The following is a 6000-nucleotide window of genomic DNA, read 5'->3' as shown; positions in this document are numbered from 1 at the left end:
TATTGAAATAAAAAGCTTGTCGAATAGCTGAAAAAAATAATACATTGAATTAACAACTGTTTGTATTTTAATGACTTGAATTGCCCAGGGTTTGCATTTTTAAGGCCTGAAATTTAACACAGCTGTTTATTTAAGATGTGAATATTTCAACTAAAAATGTTTCAAACACATTCCAATACTTATGAATTCAATATTTCATATTCAATTTCCAGATTTCACTTCCAAAAAATTTAATACCAGTGTAAAAATACCTAATTTTCAGTTTATTTTATTTTAGTTTAGAAATTCGCTTCCATAAATTCAGTGGAACAAATTCGGCTCTTAAAATTTGACATTACTTCCAGGAACTGCAGGACAAGCAATATAGATTGCAGATTGACAATATCCAGCTGCTTTTTTTTACTAGCAGGTGGACCAATTTAATATTTTTAAACAAGTCGATAGGTGAGGAAAAAAGCTAATAACGCCACAAAAGTAGCATTAAATATTGTCAATGTCGAATTTTCACAGCCGAATTTGATCCACTGAATATATGGAAGCGAATTTTTGAACTGAAATAAAATGATCTGAAAATTGTCTTTTAAATAATATACATGAAATCTGGTAATTGAATATGAATTATAGATTTTTTTTAAGTACGAAAACGTATTTTTAGTTGAAATATTCACAACTTAAATAAACAGCTGTGTTAAATTTCAGGCCCTAAAAATACAAACTCAGGCAATTCAAGTCATTAAAATGCAAGCTTTTTAAATGCAAGTTGTTAATTCAATGCATTATTTTTTTCAGCTTGTGCTATTCAATGTGTTTTTATTTAAATCCTTTTGGCATTGATTTTGTTCCATAGGGCATCCGCTGCGTAAAACGTGCTGGATAAGTTGGCGGTTCATTCCGCTGTGGCGACCCCATAATAATAAAGGCACTAAGCTGAAAAGAAAATTATTGAAATTAATTCATTCCAATCATGTTTTAAAGAACATTAATTTAACATGAGACTGAAATATCATAAGAAAATTTTGACTGATGTGATTATAACCAAAAACGTATGTTAATACATCATGTATAAATATGAAAAACAGATGTTTTGAAAGATTTAGGAATATTTAAAACAACATTATAAAACCCAATGAAGATGCTAAGGAAACATTTTTAGAACCTAATATCGTTTGCTGGGAACAACATACACTATATTAGCTACACCTGTCCAACTGCTTGTTAAAGCAAATTTAATCAGCCAATCACATGGCAGCAACTCAATGCATTTAGGCATCTAGACATGGTCAAGAGGATCTGCTGCAGTTCAAACCGAGCATTAGAATGGGGAAGAAAGGGGATTTAAGTGACTCTGAAGGTGGCATGGTTGTTGGTGCCAGACGGGCTGGTCTGAGTATTTCAGAAACTGCTGATCTACTGAGATTTTCACGCACAACCATTTTTAGGATTTACAGAGAATGGTCTGAAAAAGTGAAAATATCCAGTGAGCGGCAGTTCTGTGGGTGCAAATGCCTTGTTGGTGTCAGTGGAGAATGGCCAGACTGGTTTAAGCTGATATAAAGGCAACAGTAACTTAAATAACCACTCGTTACAACCGAAGAGCATCTCTGAACATGTCAAACCTTGAGGCGGATGAGCTACAGCAGCAGAAGACCACACCGGGTGCCACTCCTTTCAAGCTGGTTTCCTGTACATGACAATGAGTTTACTGCACTCAAATGGCCTCCACATTCACCAGATTTCAATCCAATAGAGCCCCTTTGGGAGGTTGTGGAACGGGAGATTCGCATCATGAATGTGCAGAAGACAAACCTATCTGCGTGATGCTATCATGTCAATATGGACCAAAATCTCTGAGGAATATTTCCAATACCTTGTTGAAACTATGCCACGAAGGATTGAGGCAGTTCTGAAGGCAAAAGGGGGTTCAACCTGTTACTAGTAAGGTGTGCCTAATAAAGTGGCCGGTGAGTGTACAGTATTTTAATACAAGTAAACTATATCCAAAAGAACTTGAAAGCTGAATTATGAAGACCGAAAATCCCTTAAAACATACACAGATGAACAGCCATTCATGTTAGCCTTCGCGATGCTTATCATGCAGCACCGAGACACAAAAGCAGGCTTAATTTTGATGCTAACGAATGGAGATTAGCCTTGTATCCCACAGTGCACTGCACCCCTACCCCCCCTCGCTCATTATACGGCACACGTCTGTTTCCATTGGCTTGATCTGAGCCCTAATAACAGCTGATGAGGGCTTTCGCTCTGATCTGGACGGCAGGTGTGAATGAAAGAGTCCAGAAGAGCAACGCTCCATGATTTCAATCAAAGCACGCGTGTGTTTTCGCTCAGTTTGTTAGCACAGGGAGATTCACTTTTATTTCTGCAGTGGTGATCCGGCACGCTGTCGATGGATTACACCATGAGCTGCTCTGTAATCCTGCGTTGCAGACAACTTTAAACTCCGGATACTCATAAGAACTTTGGAAGTCAGAGATCTTTTCGTTTTATTGTTTAGATTATAATTAGTGATTTAAAGCTTCCTTAATTAGGTTGTTTTTGTATATAATTTTGTTGAGAAAATCAAAAAGTGTACTGGAGCACTGTAAAAGCATTATAATTTTTTTTAAACAGGCAAATAAATAAATTCCACCTAAAATAAAAATAGGTTGTTTGTGCAGGAAGTTTAATTACGGTTAAATTTACCAACCCAGGCTCATTCTGAAACGCACCTCTATATTTGTTTCTGGAGGCCATGAAATACGTCCCAGGAGGTACGAACTTTTGCAGTTTTTGTTTTCGCAAATCCACGAGAGGCCGCTGTGTGCACTTTTTCATATCTCAAATTTCTTTCGCGAGTGCCTTTCGCGTCTGCTGTCCTCACGTAAGCCCACCAGAGGCCGCTGTTGACTGACTGTTTGACTGACTGACCGAGTAATCAACCGACCCACCCTCCTCCTTCCCTAAACCCAACCAATTTTATCGATTGACCCGCCCACCCACTGCCCTTGAGCCAACCAACAATTTACAAAAGCAATCCAGAAAAAGAAGAGCCCTTGTCTGATTTTTACCACGTTTTCAGATTTGACCACATTCTCACCCTGTTTTTACTTGTTAAATTTTTTTTTTTGGATTCTGTTTTTGTCTTACCTGCTTTCTGGAACCGTTCTTCCCTGGACTCGAACCCAGTCATTATGGTCAACTCCTCTCTGCGTCTCAAGTCCGCCGACGTACATGACGAGCTATCTGGACAAACTGGTTTCGGCGAGAAAGCCGTCCACACGGAGATAAGTGGTCAGCTGGTAAGCGTGAAAAGGAATGGCGCCCTGTAGCGTTCGTTTCAAAAATGAAATGCAGCCATGTGTACTTCTGACTACATAATTTGCGGCCTCCAGAAATGTAAATAAGACTACGTTTTCAGAATGAGCCTATGTTGAAATTTACAGTTAACCCTTGTGAATTGTTCAAATTTAGTACCCTTTTGTTATTTCCTAGGACTTTTTGCTCTATTGACTTTCATTTTGATGACATTTTTTGATTGGTTAATGGTGCCAACTGATGATTAACAGTAAAAATGACATATTGTACTTCTTCCCAACAGAGAAAACCACCAACAATCAAGAAAGCATGACTATATGATGTCATGGCTTTGCAATCTAAAAATGTTGTCTAAGGGCTCTATTTTAATGATCTAAGTGCAAAATCTAAAGCGCATGGGGCAAAAGCATTAAGGGTGTGTCTATATCCACTTTTTTTATTTTAAGGATGGAAAAATATGGTTTGCCCCCTGAGGCATGGTCTAACAGTGTTGTGCTTATTCACTTAATGAGTTATGGGTGTGTTTTAAGTATAACGTGCATTAAACCAATCAGAGTTTCATCTTACTTTTCCTGTGAGTGACAAAACTGAACACTTCACTTGCAAGAAAACTGTTAAACAGACCATATGTGCAAGGATAAAGAACGAGCCTCCTCCATTCAGCCTCTTTACATTTACTTTACTTTTACTCTTTGCTTTACTCCTTTACTTTCATGCATGACGAAACGGTGGAAACTCACTCACTGAAGGCGTCCATTAACCCAGTGTTTCTTAACTGGTGGGTCACGGAGTGTGTGGTCAAAAAAAAAAACAACAAAAGTAAATTTTTTTTACATATTTTGCTTGTAGCGGACTTTTATATAAACCCTACCGTTTGACATGTGAAATTTCATTTAATTATTGCAACAGATATGTCTAAGCGCAAGTGCGACCCCGAATATGTAAAATACGGACATATATATTGACGACAAAAAAGACTTAAAGCCTCAGTGTGATATGTAGTGAGGTGCTCTCATAAGAGAGCATTAAACCTTCTAAATTAAAACAACATTTAGAAACCAGAAAACATGTTTTATTAAGAGTTTATTATTAACTCTATTTGTCTTTTTTACTTTGTAATATTTCTATAATTTGATCCATTTTGTTAAATGACAGCAATAAAATATTGTTTATTCAGTCTTGGTGAATTTCTTATGATGTATCTGTCACTACTTGTGTATGCTGGCAAATAAATACAAATTAAGTATAATTTCTAAAATTGTATTATAGTTCCTAAAAATTTGGGTCACGGCTTGAGGACCGTGTAAAAATGTGGGTCCCATGGCCAAACCAATTGAGAACCCCTGCATTAACCTACATATTTAATTTAGTTTGAAAAGGGCAAAGATTTGTTTTAAAACTTTTTCTAAATTCAGTTCTCATTTGCAGCATATGAAATACTCCCCCCCTTCCCGAGATGAAGAAAGCATGCAGGTTGTGGTTTATATATTTATGTGGAAAATATATTTTTTAAACAATTTAATCTTTTTCTTTTTTATATATGTAAAGATATTTGTAAGTTAAAAAAATCAAGTCCATAATTATTTTTTATATTGAAAATATGTCATTTTGTGTGTGTGTGTGTGTGTTTTTTTTTATCTAATCAGTAACATCTTTTATGAATTTGCCAATTAAAGAGTTAAAATCCTGTCATTTTCTAGGCAGTTTAGTAGTTTTAATCAGGACTAAGGTAGAATAACAGATTTATGCAAAACAATTGAAAAAAAATATTTATCTGATGCATTTTTAGAGCGGTTGTTTTCATCCCTTACATAATAAAATGGTACAAAAATTTGCCCAGATTGTATCGTTGAGTTCTTTTAAAATTTTTAAGCATTTTCTTAAAATTTGTGTAAATAATAATAAAAAAAGGTTTAACTGCATAGAAGGGTGAAAAATCATCCGATTATTTCACATTTAAAGATAATATGGCTAAAGATTTCGCGTTTGTGTAGCTTTGACCCCTACTTAAATGATAGCTCAAGCATATGGTTTAATCCTAAATTATGTATTAATAAAGTTTCCTTTTTTTGAAAAGAATGGGCAAAGAAGTGCATTGTTAAACTAGGAGATCTTTACGAAAATGGTAGTTTGAAATCCTTTGAACATTTACAACAGCAGTACAATATACCTAGATCCCAGTTCTTCCGATATTTACGGTTAAGACATTTACTCTGTATAACTTTTGGTTCTAGTACACAGTTTCCTGTATCAGCAGATGCTCACTGTAGGATATTTTTAATATATGGGAAGGGTAATGAAGTATCCATGTACTACTCCTGGTTGATTCAAAACTCTGTGATGGAACTTCACAGGCCCTTAAGAAAATATGGGAGAGAGATCTGAATCTGACAGTTGATGATGAAGAATGGCATGGAATTTTAAAGAATGTTAAAACAGCATCTAGGGATAAAGCACGCCTTATACAGTTTAAGATTATACACTGTTTCTATTGGTCTCCTTTCAGACTGATTAAGCTCAGGTTAAAAAATACACCTTATTGTTGGAGATGTGAGATCGAGGATGGTGATTTAGTTCATGCTCTATGGTCTTGTACAAAAATTCAGGATTTCTGGAAAAGAGTTCATGAACACATTTGCTCAGTTTTAGACTTTCGCATTTCACTATGCCCTAGACTGTTTATAC

At 35.8% G+C, this 6000-nt stretch overlaps 2 protein-coding genes across 26 annotated transcripts in view; one reads left to right on the top strand and one right to left on the bottom strand.

Annotated features, from left to right (window-relative positions):
* Positions 1 to 6000, top strand: part of plppr1 (phospholipid phosphatase related 1) — a 373756-nt gene that overhangs the window by 69341 nt on the left and 298415 nt on the right. The gene's annotated exons all lie outside the window — the stretch shown is intronic.
* palm2akap2 (PALM2 and AKAP2 fusion) overlaps positions 1 to 6000 on the bottom strand; it is a 219420-nt gene that overhangs the window by 67289 nt on the left and 146131 nt on the right.

This window comes from Danio rerio, chromosome 10 (assembly GCF_052040795.2).
Source record: "Danio rerio strain M-AB ecotype USA chromosome 10, GRCz13ab, whole genome shotgun sequence".
Classification (NCBI taxonomy): Eukaryota; Metazoa; Chordata; class Actinopteri; order Cypriniformes; family Danionidae; genus Danio; species Danio rerio.
Note: the sequence above shows the minus strand (reverse complement) of the source record. Positions and strands in the feature narration are given on the sequence as shown.